Genomic DNA, 18562 nt, shown 5'->3' on the forward strand with positions numbered 1-18562 from the left:
CCCAAGTGGGGTTTGCAGTGGGATTGGTTCCATTTGTGGGAATGTGCAGCACAGGAACCGTGCTGGGAACAGAACGGGAGAGAGCAAAGCTTGCTCAGGAGCCACTGCTGCCATCCACTGAGTGCCTGCTGCTGCCTCTCCTGAGCTGGGCTGCACCTGGGGATCCCTCAGGCTGTCAGAGCCCTCAGCTCCAGCTGCAGTGAGGTCAGGGGGGCCCTTTCGGTGGGAGTGGGTGCCTGGCTGTGCTGAGCAGGGAGCTCTGCCCCTGCTCCCCTGAGGGGCTCCTGGCGAGGATGGGGAGGAGCTGGGATGGGAGAACACCCACAAACCAACCTGTGGTGTCTCCCTGGGGAGGGGCAGCAGGGCTGGTTTTGACCCTGGGGCAGGGGCAGGGTGGCACTGGACCTGCTGTGGGATGCAAAGGGATTCCTGGGGGATTTCCTGTTCAGGATTCCTGGATCCTCTACAGGGGGCAAACAGCAAAACCAACAACGGTGCCTGTTTCCACCCAAAACTGCTCTTGCAGGGTCTAATGTGCACCAGGCAGGGAGGATGCAGAGGCCACTTCTGTGGCCATGGTGACAGCAGTGAGGGTGACACGGGCTGGGCTGGAGGGGAACTGTAAGGGGAGGTTGGGTTGGTTTTGTCACTGGGGTTGGTTTTGTCACTGGGTTTGTTGTGGAGGGGGCCCAGGGTGATGGCTCTGATTTCCTCTTACAACTGTTCCAATGTGTAATAGAAAAATGCTTAAAAAATTCCCGATGACAGGATCTGGCAAACAGCAATCCATCACGGTATTGATCCCCTCCACCAGCCACGCTCCTCAGAACCATTCCCAGGCCCTGCCTGGGCCAGGGTCAGCTGGGCCGTGGTGCTCTTGGCTTTCAGGAGCAGAATGTCCTGCTGTGGTGCTGGGACTGGCTCTTCCTCGCTGGCTCCAGGTGTTCCCAAACCCCTGTGGGCTGCTGCAGGTCACCAGTGAGGTGTGGGGTGATGGAAGGTGACCAGTGAGGTGTGGGGTGATGGAAGGTGACCAGCGAGGTGTGGGGTGATGGGAGAGGCTCCTCACTTTGGGTACCCTGCAGCTTCCAGGAGCTTCTCCCTGTGCTCAGGCAGCAGCAGAGGCCAGGTCATGGCTCCGAGGTTGAGCCACTAAAGGAGGGGTCCCCTGGTTGCCAGCAGTGGGTGTGACAGGGTGCCCTCCCCAGCTGGCCGTGGCCACCGTGGCTGGGTCTGGCAGCCTTTGGCAGGAGCTGTGGGGGTCAGTGGCTCCGGGGCCTTGCAGCACACGCTGCAGCTCTGCTGGGGGAGACCCGGCCTCGGCAGAAACCAGGCTGCAGCCCCTCCCAGAGATGGGAAACTGAGGAACGGGGAGCTCAGGGTCGCTCTGGCCACCAGAACTGGAGCCAAGGGGTGCTCGGGGGGGCCGAGCTGGGGACAGAGCCCACAGCCCCCCCAAGGCGGGACAGCTGCGGGGCAGGTGCGGGGCTGTCCCGGGGACAGCTGTGCCGGGCCGGGCCGCGCAGCCCCGCGCCGTGAGCCTGCCCCGGGCGCTCCGGGGCTTTGTTCCAGCGCGGAGCCGCTCCCGCCGCACCGGCACCGGCTCTGCGGGGACGGGGGGGCGCAGGTGAGGAGCGGAGGGGGTGCCGAGCCCCGCTGCCGGCGCCCGGGCTGCGGAAGGGTTAACGCGGGAGCGGGGGCGGCGCGGGGGCGGGCGGGGAGCGCGCAGGGAGCGCGCAGGGAGCGCGCCCGGGCGCGGAGCGGGGAGCGCGCCCGGGCTGGCGGCGGGCGGATGCCGGGGCGGGCGCAGCGCAGCCGAGCCGCGCTCGCCGCACTCGGGCAGCGGCTGCGGAGGCGATGAGAGGCCGGCGGGGCTGAGCCGAGCCGAGCCGCGCCGGGAGAGGCGGAGGGGCTGCGGGCAGCGGCGGCCGCCCGGCCCCGGATTTCCATGGTGCCGGGGGCCGCCGGCATCCCCCCGCCCTGAGCCGGGAGGCGGGCGGCAGCGCAGCGGCGAGGGCTGGTGAGTGGCGGCGGATGGCGAGGGGCTGCTGCCCGCAGGGGTGCGGGGGGTCCCCGGGGTGGGGACTGCACCGGGCATCTCCCCCCGGAGGACGCGGGGAGGAGACTCGGGGTCGTTGTCGCCCGAGCCGGGTGGCACCGGGGGCTGCGGGTGGCACCGGGGGCTGCAGAGCGCGGGTGTGCCCGGCGGCTCCGGCCCCGCCGTGCCCGCGGGGATGCCGGGGGTGCGTGGGGAAGGGATGCAGGAGCCCCTCCGGCCGCCCGCTCCCGGGGAATGCAGCTCCCGCTCCCTCCCCGGGCTGCTCCGCGCTCCCGTTAGACATCGCTGTTTCCCCGGTAATTCTGCGGCCGCTCGGTACCGCTCAGTCACGGTCTGGAGCCGATGCAGCGGGATAAAATCATCGCCATAAAAAGTTCCCGTCAGCGAGGAGACACTTTTCGGAAAGCACCCCTGAATCTTAGGGGAACAGAGATAAAATCCCCAAGGAAACTTTCCTAAATCCTTTTTGGAGGGTGATGGGGGAGAGATGCCGAATGCACTTGTGCTCCCTGGAGGGAAATCCCCGGTCCCGGGTGCTGGTCCCGGTGTCCGCAGCCCCGGCGCTGCCGGATGGGGTCGGTGACAGCCGGGGCTGCTCGGCGCGAGCTGTCCCCGCCGCCTGTGACCTCCGTTTAACCTGGCACGGTCAGGCACCCCCGGCTTTGTCTCCGCTCACGCTATGGCCAATACTCGCACGTTCCTGGAGGTGAAGTGAGTGATGTCCAATTAATCTGTGTTCTAAGGGGTATCAGAAAGTCAATAGGTTAATTTTAAGCGAGGTGAATAATAAGTGGCAGAGGGAAAAAAACCCCTGTGCGTCTGTGAGCAGCAGGCGAGGCTGGGAGCAGAGGGAACGTGAAGTTCTCAGAGTGCCATGATGTGAAGCCGCTGCTCCAAGGCTGCTCCTGCTCTTTGCTGGGCACTTGATGCTTCACTGGTGGCTTCAGTGTGCCTGACAGAGCTGGGCTGAGCGGGGGACGTGGTCCTGTCCCTCCTGCTCCGGGTGGCTTCATTGATAACGGTGACTAAAGGGGAGTGACATGACCTACTTACAGCTGAGGGACAGATGCCTCGCAAGAATCTGTGCCATCCTCGGAACAGATGTTTGGCTTTTTACCTTTAACACAGAGGTGTTAGATCCTTTAGAACTCAATGGGGCTTTTTTTGGTCTTTATGGCCGTCCTTCTGCCATTTGTTGTCACTTTGAGGACCCTCGAGGCTCCAGTGTGGTATTTTGGGGTGGTGCAGGGGACCGGATAAAGCCGCTTTGGTTTGAGGAGCTCGGTGGGAGCAGAGGGACGTGACCCCCGGTGTCAGCGGTGAAACGGCTTATCAGGCAAGGCAGCCCTCCCTGCCAGCTCCTCCAACCACATCCCCAGCGCTTGTGGCAAGAAGATAAAGCAGCCCAATTTACTCCTCATTGTCTTTACGGTGTTGTTTGATGTAATTAATTGCGGAGTTTCCCCCCCGGCTCAGAACAAGTTGCTGCGGTGGAAGCAGGTAACAGATGCTGCGTGAGATCTGCACATAATCCAGTAAATATGATGGAAGCAGCTCTTGCCGTGCTCTGCCTCGTTCTTTGCGCTAACCCCGAGCCTCCCCTGCCTCCCGGCAGGCGGGAGTTTCAGCTGCACGCAGGAGGAGCTGCGGAGAAGGAAGGGGTGACTGCTCCTGCCCCGTGCTCTTTAACTCTCCTCAGCAAATTGCGTTAGGATGTGACAAATTGGCTCGCAAAGCAGCTAAATGGAGATGACATTTGGAGCTGTTTGCCGGGCAGAGCCTGTGCAGGCTCAGGGAAATGTGGGATTCGCGGGCTCCTCCCGACATCTCCCGTTCAGGTCCCGCCACGAGGCTTTCCAGAACTTACTTTGGGAACTCCTGTTGCAGCCGAATGTGGGAGTGTCGAGCATGCCTGGGAAAGGTTGCCCGAAAGCTAGGGCAGATGTAGGTGCAGACTGTCTCATGCCGTGGGCAGCTGAGATGAGGAGCTGAACCGGGAGAGAAAGCAAAGCCGAGATTTAGAAACTGCGTGAGTGGTGAGGAGCTGGAGGTGGGAGCTGGGCTGGCTGCTGGGTCCCAACGTGACGCTGTGCTGGGGGAGCAGGGGCACCTTTGTTCACCCAGGGATGGTCCTGGGGGAGCAGGGACACCTTTGTCACCAAGGGATGATTTCCTGGGGGAGCAGAAGCACCTTTAGTCACCAAAGGACGCTCTCCTTGGGGAGCACCTTTATTCACCAAGGGATGCTCTCCTTGGGGAGCACGGATACCTTTATTCACCAAGGGAAGCTCTCCTGATGGAGCAGAAGCACCTTTGTTCACCAAGGGAAGATCTCCTGGCAGAGCAGGGCTGCCTTTGCTCACTGGGGGATGATCCTGGGGGAGCAGAAGCTCCTTTATTCACCGAGGAACGCTCTCCTGGTGGAGCAGGGACACCTTTATTCACTAAAGGATGCTCTTCTGGGGGAGCAGGGACACCTTTCCCCACCGAGGGCCGCTCTCCTGGGGAGCAGGGGCACCTTTGCTCCCTGAGCTCGCTGCTTTGTGGCTCTCGGAGAAGGGGCTGCGCCACATCCCAGCAGGAACGAGCGCACCTGCCCCGCTCATCGCGCCTCTCCCAGCACATCCGCGGCCGCTCCAACACGGCGGTGATCAAGCTGCTTTAATTGGCCCCTCTGCAGCCGGAGCGATAAATATGTAATGGGGGAGAGTGCCCCCTGCTCCTCGCGGCGCTCGGGCTGTCATTTCTGACGGGGCAGTGCGGGCTCCCCGCTCTCCCCAGCCGCGCTCCTACCCTGTGAGAGCCGCGCCCCCCCTTTGGCATTCTTAAAAACAGGGGGAAAAAAAAACCTGGAAAAAGATGAACCTGAGAATGCGGTGCTCCTGAGACAGCCCCCTTCACATTTCTAAACACTCTTGATTATTCAGCTAATCTTTATTTCATGGGCCTGTTACAAGAAACACAAACGGGGGAGAAAGTAGAAGGCGGTGACACATTTAAAATACACAAGAAAAGTGCTGGCAGGAATATAATCGTTCTTCTTCCAGCGATATGAAATATTTATGGGCCTAAGTTGTGGCAAGACTCTCTGCCTCCCCTCCCACCTAACTCTGAAATTTTTTTCCCGGTACAACAGGAACTGGGGGCACTGGTGGTGCTGCCAGCAGTGCCCTGTCCCCCCCTCCCCGGGCTGTCTGCAGGGCAGGGACACCCAGCCGGCCGGGCACAGCGTCCGTCTGTCCGTCCCCGTGGAAGGGAAGGGAGGAGCGGAGCGCTGGCCAAGCTGCCCGGCTCAAACGGGAGCGGAGCTGTTCCAGTCTGTTAACTCGAAATAATTCAGCAGCGTCCCTTCGGCGAGCTGTGAAAAGCCCCCTTTGAGGTGCCCGTGCTGCGGAGGAGCCGCTGCTCCCCCGGGGCATTCTGCTATTAATTCATTAGATCTGAGGGGTTTTTTCCCTCTCGTCCCCCCTCTTTTCTCTTCCCCACCCCCCTCCCTGGCAATTCAAACAGTGATGAATGGACAAAAATCCCTCAAGGGAAACATTTTTTCACTTAGTTACAAAGATTTCATGGCTAATTAGAGTAAATGTGGTTTTTAGAGTGTTAATCTCTTAACCAGCTTGGCTGGGAGGCCACCGCCACAACAGCCAAGGGGAGGGCAGGGGGAGCGAGGGGGGAAAGGTGGAAAAGGTGCTCCCGACCCCTCCCGGGCCGAGCCACGGACCCGGGGCTGCGGCTGAGGGAGCCGAAGCGTCGGTGGCACCCGGGGCATCCCTGGCCACCCCCTCCGCTGGATGCCACCCCCTGCCCGGGCAGGGCGAGGGCACGGCGGGGCCGGGAGCGCTCGGGCCGGGGGCCGGGAGCTCTTTGAGCTCAGGTGGAGAAAAGCGAATCCCCAGAAGTGGAATCGAGGGCAGCGCGCTGTCCTTGGGCGGCAGCGGCGCTCGGAGCCGCGGCTGCAGCCAAAAGAAATAAATGTATTTACTGCGGGTGGTGCCGGCAGGGGCGCGGGGAGCCTCGGGCTGTGTCCCCACGTGCGGCGGTGACACAGGGTGGCCCTGCCACCCCCGGCAGCGCTGAGTGCCCGCTGACACCCGCGGGCCAGGTGCCCCCTTGGTGCCAAAGGTGTTTTGCTGATGGAAGTCGCCTCCTTTTTTGGCTGTGAAGGGATTTATCCTCGTGGCTGTGCAATGTTTCTCTTTTCTCCGGTTCTCCCCACCGCCCTGCCTCCCTGGCATCCAATTTCAGCCCCGGTGCCGGCTTCACCTGCCAGGGGAAAGCGGCAAAATGGGAGAGGAGCTGCAGAGCCTGCCCCCACCCACAGCCAGCACGGGCGGGAAATTGGGGGTGGGATGTGGGCTTGAAATTCCTCCTCATCCCACTAGAGGGGATCCTCTGGATCCGACTAAAAACCGAACACAAACCCAGCCAGGAGCAGAGCTGCAGCCTCTGCCTGCTGGCGATGGGGGCACAGGGGCTGGGAATGCCGGAGGGGGCACAGGAGGATCTCGGTGCTTCTCAGACATTCCCGGCTGTCCCAGGCTGGCCCTGGCCGTGTGTCCCCGCTCCTGGCCCTGTCCGTGGCTCGGCTGCTGCTCAGGTGGGGCGAGGCTGCTCCGGCAGCGCCATCCCGGGCACACGAGAGCAACACGTGTGGGTGATGGAGCCGAGGGCTGCGTGCTCCCTGCAGGGCTGCAGAGGGAATTCCGATCCGTCCGAGGGGCTGCGTGCTCCCTGCAGGGCTGCAGCGGGAATTCCGATCCGTCCGAGGGGCTGCGTGCTCCCTGCAGGGCTGCAGAGGGAATTCCGATCCGTCCGAGGGGCTGCGTGCTCCCTGCAGGGCTGCGGAGGGAATTCCGATCCGTCCGAGGGGCTGGGACCGGGCTGCTGCCAGGGATGGGGTGAGGGAAAGAGGAGCCCTCCCCTCCCTATCAGAGAGGGCCCATCTCGTGTTTCTCGCTGTAATCGCAGCTCCTGTTCGGCTGAAATCCACCTGGGAGGGGGAAACGGGGGGGAGAGAAAAGCGAGATAAATGTATCCTACTATGAAAATTTAATCCTGCTTTGCCGGGGCTAAAATTGCATTCAGAGCTGGAGATAAAAGGCATCAGAGTCACGTTATAAAAAAATCCAGATGATCTCCAAAGGCACGGGGAGAGTGAGCCTGGGAGAGCCCTGCCAGGGCTCTGCTGTGCCAGGCTGGCAGCCCCTGCTGCCCCTCCTTTCCTGGCACTGCCTTGGGAGCAGCCCTGCCCTGACCCAGCTCCGAGGGGCACGTTTAGCACTCAGATCCCTCTCCCCACTTGCTGAGGGAGAAGGTTCTTCCAAGTTCTGTCCTGCCGCTGATCCTGTGCTCACTCTGCACCGTGCTCTGTGTCCCCCGAGTTCCTAAAAATCTGTGTGCAGGGGTGACCCTGCTGTGCCCTGTGCTCCTCAGTGCCTGGGCTCCTCCTGAAGCCCGGGAGAGGCTCTGCAGGGCTCCTGCCTGTCCAGCCATCCCCAGACAGAGCCTGGGAGCCCATCCCAGCCCCGTGTGGGGTTGGAGGGTCCTGTCCCAGCCAGGCCCTGGCTCTCCGTGCTGCTCTGTGGCAGCAGCTTCCCAGCAGGGACAGCCCTCCCAGCCCTTTTCCTGCTCCAGCACCGTTTCCCCCACTTCATGAAAGTGAAAGGTGACGTCTGAGTAAATATTGCCCTGACCTCTCACCTCCCTCTCCTGCTCCCGCTGCCGCTGCCGCCTCCCCAGGGCTGCCGGGGGCTGTGCCAGAGAGGGGGCACGGGCAGGGAGAGGCGAGTGTGGCACAGGCAGGGAGAGGCGAGTGTGGCACAGGCAGAGAGAGGCGAGTGTGGCACGGGCAGGGAGAGCCGAGTGTGGCACAGGCAGAGAGAGCCGAGTGTGGCACAGGCAGGGAGAGGCGAGTGTGGCACAGGCAGGGAGAGGCGAGTGTGGCACAGCCTGTGTCCCTGTGTGTGACCCGGAGGGGCTGGCAGGGCTCTCCCAGGGCTGGACCCCCCGCCCTGGGCTCAGCAGTGGCAGTGCTGGGCCCTGTGGGAGCCCTCGGGGATGCACAGGAGAACCTGATCCCATTTTCCTGCTGAGGGCGGCGGATGGGAGAGCTCCAGGCCGCTCCCGGTGCGTGCGGGCACAGCTCGATGAGAACAGCCCATTTTCCTCGCAGCTCCTGCGTGGCTCTGACAGCACGGACACCCCAGCGGTTTAACCCCCGCCGTGCCAGGCTCTGGAGCCCCATTTCCCCGTCTGGAAAACAGGAAAGCTGCAGGGCAGCGCCGGCTCCTAACGCGCGCCAGGGAGGAAGCGCGGCCACCCCGCAGCCGCCGTCACTCCCTGACTCAGCGTGGAAGAAGTTCCTCCTGTCATTTCCAGGCTCGGCCAGCCTGGGAACAGATTCCTGCCAGGGAGATTTATGTGCAGCTCTTCCTCCGTGGCGGTGCTGTCATCGGCCGGGAGCCCGCGGCCATCCCTGGCCCTGCTGGAGGGCACCGCGCCGCCAGCAGGAGAAGGGCAGAAACCTGGAGGTGTTTTCCAGGTGTTCCTAAGCCTCCCTGCTTTGGTTTGTCCACGTGGGAATGAGCTTCCGAAAAGTGAGTTTGTGCTCCGAGCGTTTGAGGGTAAGACTTGGGCAGCACTGAGAGGAGGCTTTGAGTAATTTGGATTTGTGTGGTGAGTTCGGGGCTCTCAGGGTTTGCCTTGGCAGGGCTCTCCTCTCCCTCAGGATGGGAGGCTGAGATTCTGGGGATGGGCAGCTGGGGAAGCTGTGGTGAGAGTGTGTTGGTGGCAGGGTCAAACCCCAAGGTGAGGGCACTGAAATCAGCATTTCCCCTCTCCTTGGGGAACATTTCCAGCAGAGCAGGGGCTGGGTGCTTGCCCAGGTAGCCCAACATGAGGGGCTCACGTGTGGCCAGCTCGTGTGAAGAGCTCTGTTCCCCTGGCTGGGCAGATTTATCGGTGTCAGAGCAGAGGAGCGCGGAGCTGGCTGCGGAACAGGGATGGTACAGTTCAACTCCATAAAACACACCGCCTGTCTCCTCTGCTCACTCATTTGCCAAGTCCCCAAAAAGTCGCAGTGACAGGAGCAGAGGATGGAGCTCTGCCCTCATGTTCATATTTCCTGTCTTTGCTGGCTTATGTCACAGCCTGGAATGTTATTTGAACAAAAAAAAAAAAAGAAAAATAGCCTGTGAATTTCCTTTTGATTTTTAATGGAAGTGTGAAGAGGTGGGGAGGAAAAGGGAGCGTGCCTGGAGGTTTCCTAAGTGCCTCGATTATTCTTATGGTTAAAATATGACATTTCAGAGGTTTGAAATCTGCACTGAAGTTAAAACGTGGAACTGTGGAATGGTTTGGGTTGGAAAGGACCTTAAAGTGTCCAAGGCCAGTTTGGACAGAGCTTGGAGTAACCTGGGACAGTGGAAGGTGTCCCTGCCCATGGCAGGGGGGTGGAACTCGATGAGTTCTGGTTTCTCCCAGCCCAAACCATTCTGTAATTCCATGATAAACCCAGAGCACACAAACTGACAGTAAGAGCTTTTCAGAGCCCACCTTGGAATGAGAAATGCTTTTGTGTTTGCCTTAAACCTTCCAAAACTCCTGACTTTTGCTGTCTTCCCCTCTGAATTTCCAAATGAATTTAACATCAAACACCCCCAGCAGTTGGCTCGGCTGGGGGATGCTGTGGCAGAGGAGGGGGCACTGCAGCTCCTTTCTGCCCCAGCTGTGAAGTTTCCTTGCAGTTCCCAAGGAGTTAATTCTAGCCCTCTCCTGCAGTGTTTGGCTCCCCTGGCAGCTGAGGAGCCTCCTGGAGCAGCGATTGTGTTCCAGGCCTGCTCAGTGGGGACAGGTCCAGACTGTCTTTAAAGATCTCGTAGCAACCGAGGGGCTCAGGCCAAACTCGCCGAGTTCACGGCCAGAGAGAGGCAGCAGCCCCTGCCTTGTCCCCAGGGCCATAATGAGGTGCTGCCACAAGAGCTTGTGTAACTCTGCTTTTCAGGGCAGGGACTGTGTGACAGGGACAAGCTCCGTGTGACAGGGACAAGCTCCGTGTGACAGGGACAAGTCGGTGCCATCGGTTCCACCAGATGAACTCCCCGGAGTCGAGGTGGCCGCGGCTTGTGCCGGGCTGGGCTCAGCGGTGCCAGAACAAACTCCCGGAGAGAAACAAAAGCTGAGGCTCTTGTGAGGGCTTCCAAGGGTGTTGTATAACTGGGTTTAAAACAAAAAACAACAAAAAAGAAAGATAAGATGCAGCCCAGCCCAGGGTGCCGGGTCACAGGAGGTTTGACCCCAGGAGGGACAGGTTGGCTGGAGCTGCAGGGATTTTGCACAGGGGGTTTTTCACCTCTGAGTGTGAATTCTGAATGTGGTGGATTTTAACCATTCGCTGCCTCACAGCCTTGTACCAACAAGCTCTGTGTCAGTCCTGTCACTGAAATGAGATTTAATTGCCTTTTAATAAAGGGATGGTCTCCCTGGGGACGAGTCCTGCTGGCACAGAGTGAGGGCAGCTCCTCTGCCCCAGCAGAGCCTGCTCTCACCCCCTCTGAGCTGCAAAGATCTGCTGGAAACCAAACAATTTCGGCCCAATATCCTTCTCCTCCCAAGATTTAAAAAGAAACCATTCTTTTTATCCCAAACTGCAAATTTTAACATGAGAAGAAGCAGAATATTGGCTCATTTGTTCATCCCTGTGAATTCCTGCTTCATTCTCTGCACATTCCCATTATAAACATGACACTTGGGCAGATTATCTGCTTTAGCCATCGTGTTACTGAAGGGGATATCATATTAATTTCCTTGTCATTGAGTTTGTTCTCATCTATGTGAGATCATTTGGTTAGAAGTCTCGTGATCCTTAATGTAACTCGGTTGGTCTTTGCTTCTGGCTTCAGAAAAGACAAAGGGAGCAGCACTCAAGTGCTCCTGGGTTTTCCAAAATCACCAGTGCTCCTCAGATCTGGGAGGTTCCTTTTGGCCAAGCATCTCAGCTGGGTTGTTTTGGTGAAAGTTCCACAGGTTTTGGGCCAGGGAGAGCTCAAATTGTTGAGTTCTGGCTTTGCCCCCCCCAGTCCTTGAGCTTTGCAGGGATGTTTTGGGGATCTGGAGGAGCAGTAAAGGGGGATGTGTGAAACTGAACCAGCTGAGGGTGGTGCACTGGCTCTCATGAATTGTTTTGTTGTATTTTTGGAGGAATCTCCTTCTGTGATGTGTCCCTGGGTTTGCCAAAGCAATCCTGCCACAAATTCAGCCGTAGCTTCTCTCCCTGTGGGATCCTCTGTGCATTTTATGGAACCCAGGACATTCTTTGGTCAGTTCTTAGCCCATCTGGGGATGTGCCCTCTCAGGAGTGGTAGGGTGGCTTTGATCCCCGTGCTGCTCCATCCAAAGCGGTGCCCTGGGCATTCAGGGCCAGGGTGGGACTCGCCCCTGGAGCAGAGCTGAACCCGAGGGTGCCCAGGGGCTCTCGGGGCGGGCGGGCCGGCTGCATCCCTGTGAAATATGGCCTCACACGTCCTTGAAGGATTTATTGTTTTCCGGGCACGGCTGGAGCCCGTCCCACAGGCTGGATGTGGGAAGGAAGTGACTCAGTTGCTCTCCAGACAAGTGCAGCTTTGAAATCCAGGCAGGCAGGAGGCAGCTGAGAGGCTCCGGCTCGCTCCCGTTGGAATTCCCGGTGTGGCTCTCGCTCCTGGTGGGCTCTGGGGTGGGCTGGGCAGGGGCTGGGAGGGAAAAGGCCGGGCTGGGCAGTGGCCACAGGACCCTGCGGGGTGAGGATGTCACAGCAGAGCAGGTGACAAGGGAAGGTGGGACCCACAGGAGCAGGCAGAGGCCGTGGGTGCCGTGCCAGGGCTGGGAGCAGCTGGAGCAACCCGTGGCCAATCGATTGCCACGCCAGGGGCACAGTGTGGGACACAGCCTGAGCAGCAGCAGCTTCCAGGGGGTTTTGTGGAATATTTTCCACCCCCACAGGCAGACACACCGTGACCCTTGCTGGGTGTGGGTGCTCAGCTCCCGAGTGTCCCCTCCTGTCCCCACAGTGTCCCCACAGTGCCGGTGTTTGTGCCCTGCTCTGAGCTGCTCAGGCATTTGTAGAGCTCCTGATTTTGCTCAGGCCTTTGGGATATCTCATCCATCAAAGTGTCCAGCCCCTCTTTAGCCTCAGACCTTCTGGCTGATGTCAGATGTGGACGTCAGCAGCTGCTTTCTCCATCTTATTATCAGCTCGGTTGGAGAGAGAGAAGTTTTTAAATGACAGAGATCCTTAGCAAAGAAACGAGAGTTAGTGTTAAAAATAAAGAAAACAAGACAGCTCGTTTCATCTAAACAGAAGGGTTATTAAACAGGCTTGAATTAATCAGAGATCTGCCAGAGCTCTGAAATTGAAAAGCAGGGCAGAGGAGCAGGGAGCACACGAGTGTGAAGGAGCCACTTTCTCAAGCAGACATTGATGTCCCAACACTGTGGGAGAGGAGATGATGCTCAGCTGCTGGTGGCACAGAGGGGAGACGGCTCCAGGCTTTGGGGTCCCTGCCTGGACCTCAGGACATGGGGCTGGGGGAGCTGGGAGCCCCCAGACTCTGCCTGGCAGCCCTGGTGGGACCCTGCCCATCCCCGTGGTGGTCTCTGCTGCTGGGTGGAGCAGAGGGAAGGGATGGAGCTCTTTTACCCTTCCCAGGGCTCAAGCACCTCAAAACTCTGTCAAAAACAGAATCAAGCACCCCAGAGATGCCCTTGGAAGGGCGGCCAGCCCTGGCAAAGAGGCTTTGGGGGGTAAAGAGCAGAGCAGCTGCACAGCTGAGGATTCAGCACCTCAGAACCCAATCTGAATAAATGCCCCATTTCCTGGTTTGTTTAGGTAACAGCGCTGTGGCTACTGTGTAAATACATCTGGCTGCCTGGGGGAGCGCGGGGCTGGCACGGCCACGGCAGCTCTGTGCAGGATTTCTGCTTAATGGAGTGGCTGGGGACCCGTTTAATTTGGAGCTGGGGTTCTTCACTTGCCTGTGGTGTGCTTGGAGTGAGGCCAGGAGAAGCTGCTGCTTGTTTTCCTGCCGCAGTTGGGTGGCCGCTCTGTGATCCTCCCTCGTGCTGCTCTGTAATGTTCTCTTGTACCAAACTGCAGCTGGATGTCACCTGGGGACACAGCGCTGGGCTGAGGCTCGCGAGATAAAACTCCCTGCCTTGCCACTGGGACCTTTTGCTTAGCCTTGGGCAAATCATTTCATCGTTTAATCTGCTTGCACCTAAGGTCAGCAGCCATTAAATTCCATTTTGTTGGGAATAAAGTCCATGAATAATCAAACGATGCTCAGGTGCAGCGGTGGAGAGGTGCACACAGCTCAGTGCATCAGGGCTCAGGTAGCAAACCACGAAAAGCACTTTGTGAGGCACGTAAAGCTGACCTAGATTGCCTGGAGGGGTTGTGGGTTCTGTTTCTGGGGGTCCTTGAGGACTGTTCAGAGAAACACGGCTGCAGTGATGGTTACAGCAGCCGGGCCTCGCAGCAGGAGGCTGCGCTAGACACTCACAGCTCCCTCTCCAACTCTTTCAACATTATCCAAAGCCTGTGACCTGTTTGCACAGGTTTGGCTGAACCTGAGCCTCCCAAAACTTGACTAAACCAGCTGTGAAACTTCAGAGGTGTTAAATTTCCCCTCGGTGTCAGACTTCAAGGCAGCCTGGGGACCCGCGGTCTGTTCTGCTCCGTGCTCCGGCACGTCAGGTTGTCACCAGCCCCCAGCCCGTCCTCGGGGACTGCCTGGGGAGTGCAGCCCTCCTTCCCAGCTCCCCTCCCCGGGTGATTCATGAGCTGTTTCTCAGCGGGCGCTGCCAGCTGTGGTTTCTCCAGCGCAGGTGTCGAGTGTCAGCGCGGGGACAGGAGCCGGGCTCTGATTTCAGGTGCCCGCCCTGTTCTGGAGCTCCGGGAGCCCTGTGGGGTCGCTGGGTTAAACGACTCCAGCTGCGAGGCACAGCTGGGTGACAGCACAGGGGCTGCTCTGGGGCTCCCTGGGATGGGGGGTGAGGAGCACGACTTGTCCAGCAAATCTGGGACAGCACCAGGGGTGGCATCCAGGTGCTGTGTCCTTGTCCTCCAAAGCGCAGCTCCAAACATGGGGATGAGGGCAGGGCTGGCTTTGCTGCCTCCCTGGACCTGTTGGGATGTGTGTGAGCACAGGAGGGAGGCGGAGGGGAGAGCTTTGCACAGTGAGTGTTGTATAAACAAATATCTGGGCTCTGGATGAATTCTGTGCATAATTCCTGTGATGGTGTTTGTTATCAGGGAAATGCCTTTTCGTGGCTGGCTTCTGTTCTTCCCCTCCTCTTCCTTGTCCCAGGCCTGGAGGAAGCAATAATCACAATGCTGTGTTTTGCCCTCTTAACTCTTTCTCAGAACGTTGCTGAGCCTGTGAAATGCCATCCCTGGGAATGAGCAGCTCGGGGAAGGGGGGACACAGCTCCTGGCACGGGTCCTGCCAGCACAGAGCAGGGACAGGGCCAGCCAGGAAGGTGGATTTTGGTCCAAAACCCAAAGGGTTCAGGTTGTGTTTTAGGAAAAGCTTGTTATTTGTCATCCCTGTGGGGAAACCTCTGGAGAAACCTCAGAGCTGACTCCAGGCTCCTCACTGGTGATTTACAACTTGTTCTTATTGTTGCTGGAGTCAAAACATTAAATAGAGAGGGCCAAGAAGAGGTGGTAGGAGCCGTCCTCACGGCTCTGTGTTACAGAATTCCAATTTTTCACACCAGTAACTCCCTCGGGGTCGGGCTCTTGGCTGGTGTCCGCCTGGTGGGCGCTGCTGGGGGTGGGAGGGAGCAGTGCCAAAGCTCCTGCTCCAGGACAGCCGGGGAAATCCTCTGCTGGGCATGGATGTGTGAGGCTTCTCTGCCCTGTGAGCGGGCAGGGAGGTTTCTGCTGGCCAAGGGGGATTTGGTGGCGTGGGGCTCCTCTGGCTGGGCTGGCCAAAGAGGCAGCTCTGAGCATCCAGACCTCTGATCCAGGCTGGAAACATCCCAGGTCTTGGAGGAGCTTCCATCAGACAGTTTGGCTTGGACATTTTGTCTAATTAAACCTAAACCTTATTAATTATTGTGAGGTCTTCCTGCATAGCTGACAAATGTGTCCTGGATGTCACTCCTTGTGGGGATCAATCACCGCAGCAGCTTCAATGCTTGGAAAGGTTTCAGAGGAGAACTCCCGAGGTGCTGCAGGAGGGATGAGGGTTCTGCATCTGTGTTCCCACCTGCCACCAAGAAATGGCCAAACTGGGGGCTTTTCCCCTCATTCCTGTGGGCAGATCCCACACGGAGCCCATGGAAGGGGAAAGGCTCAGGCTGAGGCTGCTCCAGAGGGTTTGTCCTGCCTTTGGGGTTATCACGGGCAGCCTGCCCTGCTGGTGACACTTTGGGCAGTGCTGGTGACAGCCTGGTGGCCCTTTGGGCACTGCTGGGGGTGTGACAGCCTGGTGACCCTTTGGACAGTGCTGGTGACCCGCAGGGGAGGCCCTGCTGTCCCCTGTCCCCGCTCCCAGCCATGAATCTTCTGGGGCTGCAAACAGCAGAAAGGGCAGAGCCCACCCCCAGCTCTGAGAGCAGCCCCTGTGCCCCTCCTGGTCCTCTGTTCCTCTGTTCAGGGACACAGCCCCCCCGAGCCAGCCTGGAATTTATGGCCCATTCTGCTCCCCTCTCTTGGGGACCCTGGTGGCCTCTGGGCAGGGGGAAACACAGGGACAGCAAAAAGGACAGACAGGGAAAATGTGGGGCTGGGAGGGTGGGGTGAGGATGGGGGTGCCTGTGAGGATGAGGGGTCAGTGCAGCTGCTGGGCTCAGTGCAGGCTCTGGGGATGCTCTGCTGTGTCCTGGAGGTGCCAGGGCGCATCCAGGGGGGGTGAATATCCCAGGAGACAGGAGCTGAGGGAGCAGAGGCGATGGGTGAGGGCCCAGCAGGGCTGAGTGTAAATCACTGCTCACCAGAGCAGCCCCAAAGAAAAGCCCCCGGCACAGCAGGCAAACACAGCTGCCAGTGACATCAGAACTGTGCCTTTGAGCCATTTGCCACAGGAGATTCTCTTGTTGCTTTGGCTTTAATTTTCCTTTTTTTTTTTTTTTTTTTTTTTTTTGCCTTAGCTTTTTTTTGTTTTGGTTTGGTTTTTTTGTTTTTGTGGGGGGTTTTCTTTGTTGGTTTTTTTTGGTCTGCACAAAATGCCGCTAATGACAAACTGTGGTGCCCGTGAGTGAGTGACAGCTGAAATGAGAGAAATGACTAATGGTGCCTCCTGAAGCCCTGTCACATGGAGATTAAATGAGCCCTTTTCTCTTCCCCCCTCAATGAGAATCATGGGCATTTGAATAATAATATTATAGTCTCCATTAGGATGACAGTGGGGGAAAAAATCGGCTCAGACCTGTGATTATTCCTTCAATCTAATAATTATTTAAATACCAGATAACTCCTTTCAGCCTAATTGAGGCCTTTCAGCTGCTTGGGTTTATATTGTGTGCCTGAATTTACTCTTGCTTTCACCTTGCGTTACTAATAGCTGCAGATTGCTTCTGAGGCTGTATTTTAAAACTCTCTTCAGGAAAAAAAAAAAAAAAAGAAAGAGAGGAAAAATTAATGATCAAATGGTATTAAGGAGCAGAGTTAAAATCACCCGTTCTGCTGGTGTTTAACTCCCCAGGTGTTTGGCCTCCTCCACAGGGATGGTTTGGGTTGGGAGGGAACTTAAAGCTCATCCAGTGCCACCCCTGCCATGGCAGGGACACCTCCCACCACCCCAGGGTGCTCCAAACCCCGTCCAGCCTGGCCTTGGGTACTTCAGGGATGTGGCAGCCACAGCTGCCAACCTCTGCCAACCTCTCCCGACTCTCTGAGCCCAGAATTCCTCCCCAAATCCCTCACGGGGAGCGGGTTCCCCTGGCTCTTTGGTGTCTGTATCGCTGAGCTCTGCCCAGCCCTGCACCCTCACCCTGTCCCTGGGGACAGGAGCTGCCCCGGGGGTGACACAGGCCGGGGATGGCTGGGTAGGGTGGCAGCTCCTGGCCGCGGTCTGTCACGTTCAGATCATGTTTGAAAGGCAGATTCTCCTTCCTGCATGAGCTCCTCTTGCCGCTGGCAGTGACTGCTCACAAACGCTCTGCAAAGCCCTCGCTGCGAGGCTCAGAGGAGAGGCTGGGCCAGAGCTGACAGCTCACAGCCCCACGTTTGGGTTTGGGCTGCCTCGGGATGGGAAGGTCGCTGAAAAAAATCTGAAAGTTCAGAGCTGCTGTCCCCCACAGCCAGGTGTGGGTAGGGTTCAGTTATTTAAATGTGTTCATCTCTGGCCTGCGCTGTCCTCGTCTCACTTTGCAGTGGAACAGCTTCTGAAGAACTGGAGGCTGCTGGGCAGGAATGGTGTGTGTGCAGAGCTTTGCAGCAGGGCCCCGCTGTTCTTTGGGGATCTCTCCCTTTGGGGGCTCCCCTGCATCCAGAGCCTGCAGAGAACTGTGTCCCAGGACTTGGGGCTCCAGGCAAAGCTGCTCTGAGACCCCTGTGCCCCATGGCCAGGTGTCAGTGCCCACCACGTGTCACCAGCATGGAGAGGACCCTCCCAGATCCCTGGGAACCCTTTGGTCCGTGCGTTTGGAAAGATGCTGGCTCAGGGAATGCTGTTGGGATGTTCACTCAGTGGGAGGAGCTGAGGAGTCCCCTGGTGCTGCCGTGGCTGTGTGAAGGCAGCAGGAGCAGCTGCTCTGTGCCACAACCGTCCCCAAAACACCGCGAGGGTGGCAGGGCCTGTGTCCTCCCCGGGACAGACAAACTGCCACAGCCAAAGGTGGGGATGTCGAGCCTGGCAGTGAGAGAGAGGCGGCTGGGGAGATGTCACCCTGAGCGGGATGAGAAAGCCATTACCGCTGCCTCCCTGCTGTCGTGTCTCCTGTCAGTGGCACGGAGGCGGCAGCGCGGGGACACAGCTCCTCTGTCACCTCTCAGGAGCAGCCGTCCCCGGCTCCCGGCGGGAACAAGCCTAAGGAGCTGCCACTGCCAGCGCAGGGCGGCTGGGCAGAGCTGGGAACTGTTCTAAACCTAAATAAACCACACCAGGGGCAGCAGGCGTCAGCTGGGGGTGAGGGAACGGCCCTGGCCCCGGGGCAGGGGGGTCAGAGGGGCAGGGGCAGGGTTTCCATGGGGTGTGGGGGCTGGCCTGGCCCTGCTGGGACACCGTGGGTGCAGAATGGGCTCAGCCTCAGCCTCTCCCAGGGCTGGGGTGGCCCTGAGGTGAGGGAGGGTGTCTCTGAAGCGGCTTCTTTGCCTGCCCGGCCTGGAGCACGTCAGGAATGCATAATTTGGGATGAAGGAGAGCTCTGTGGTGGCTTTCTGCATCCTTGCACTCAGGCACCGCTGTGGTCAGGCAAAGCAAGCTGCTCTGGGCTGGTGGTCTCTCCCCTGCTGGCAGGGTTTGGTGGCTGATCTAACCATCTGCTCCCACCTTGGTGGCAGCTGCTTTCTGGCAG

The 18562-nt window shown here is 58.7% G+C and overlaps 1 protein-coding gene across 3 annotated transcripts in view; it reads left to right on the forward strand.

The window, feature by feature from the left end:
• Nucleotides 1–1766: 1766 nt before the first annotated feature.
• PLXNA2 (plexin A2) overlaps nucleotides 1767–18562 on the forward strand; it is a 142598-nt gene continuing 125802 nt past the window's right edge. Inside the window, exon 1 of one of the 3 annotated variants that reach the window (XM_063418096.1) lies at nucleotides 1767–2020. The gene's annotated coding sequence lies outside the window, so the exon portion shown is untranslated. Of the gene's footprint in view, nucleotides 2021–8396; nucleotides 8659–11683; nucleotides 11745–18562 lie in introns of those variants that run through there. The other 2 variants (XM_063418098.1, XM_063418099.1) reach the window with 2 other exon arrangements.

This window comes from Prinia subflava, chromosome 23 (assembly GCF_021018805.1).
Source record: "Prinia subflava isolate CZ2003 ecotype Zambia chromosome 23, Cam_Psub_1.2, whole genome shotgun sequence".
Taxonomy (NCBI): domain Eukaryota; kingdom Metazoa; phylum Chordata; class Aves; order Passeriformes; family Cisticolidae; genus Prinia; species Prinia subflava.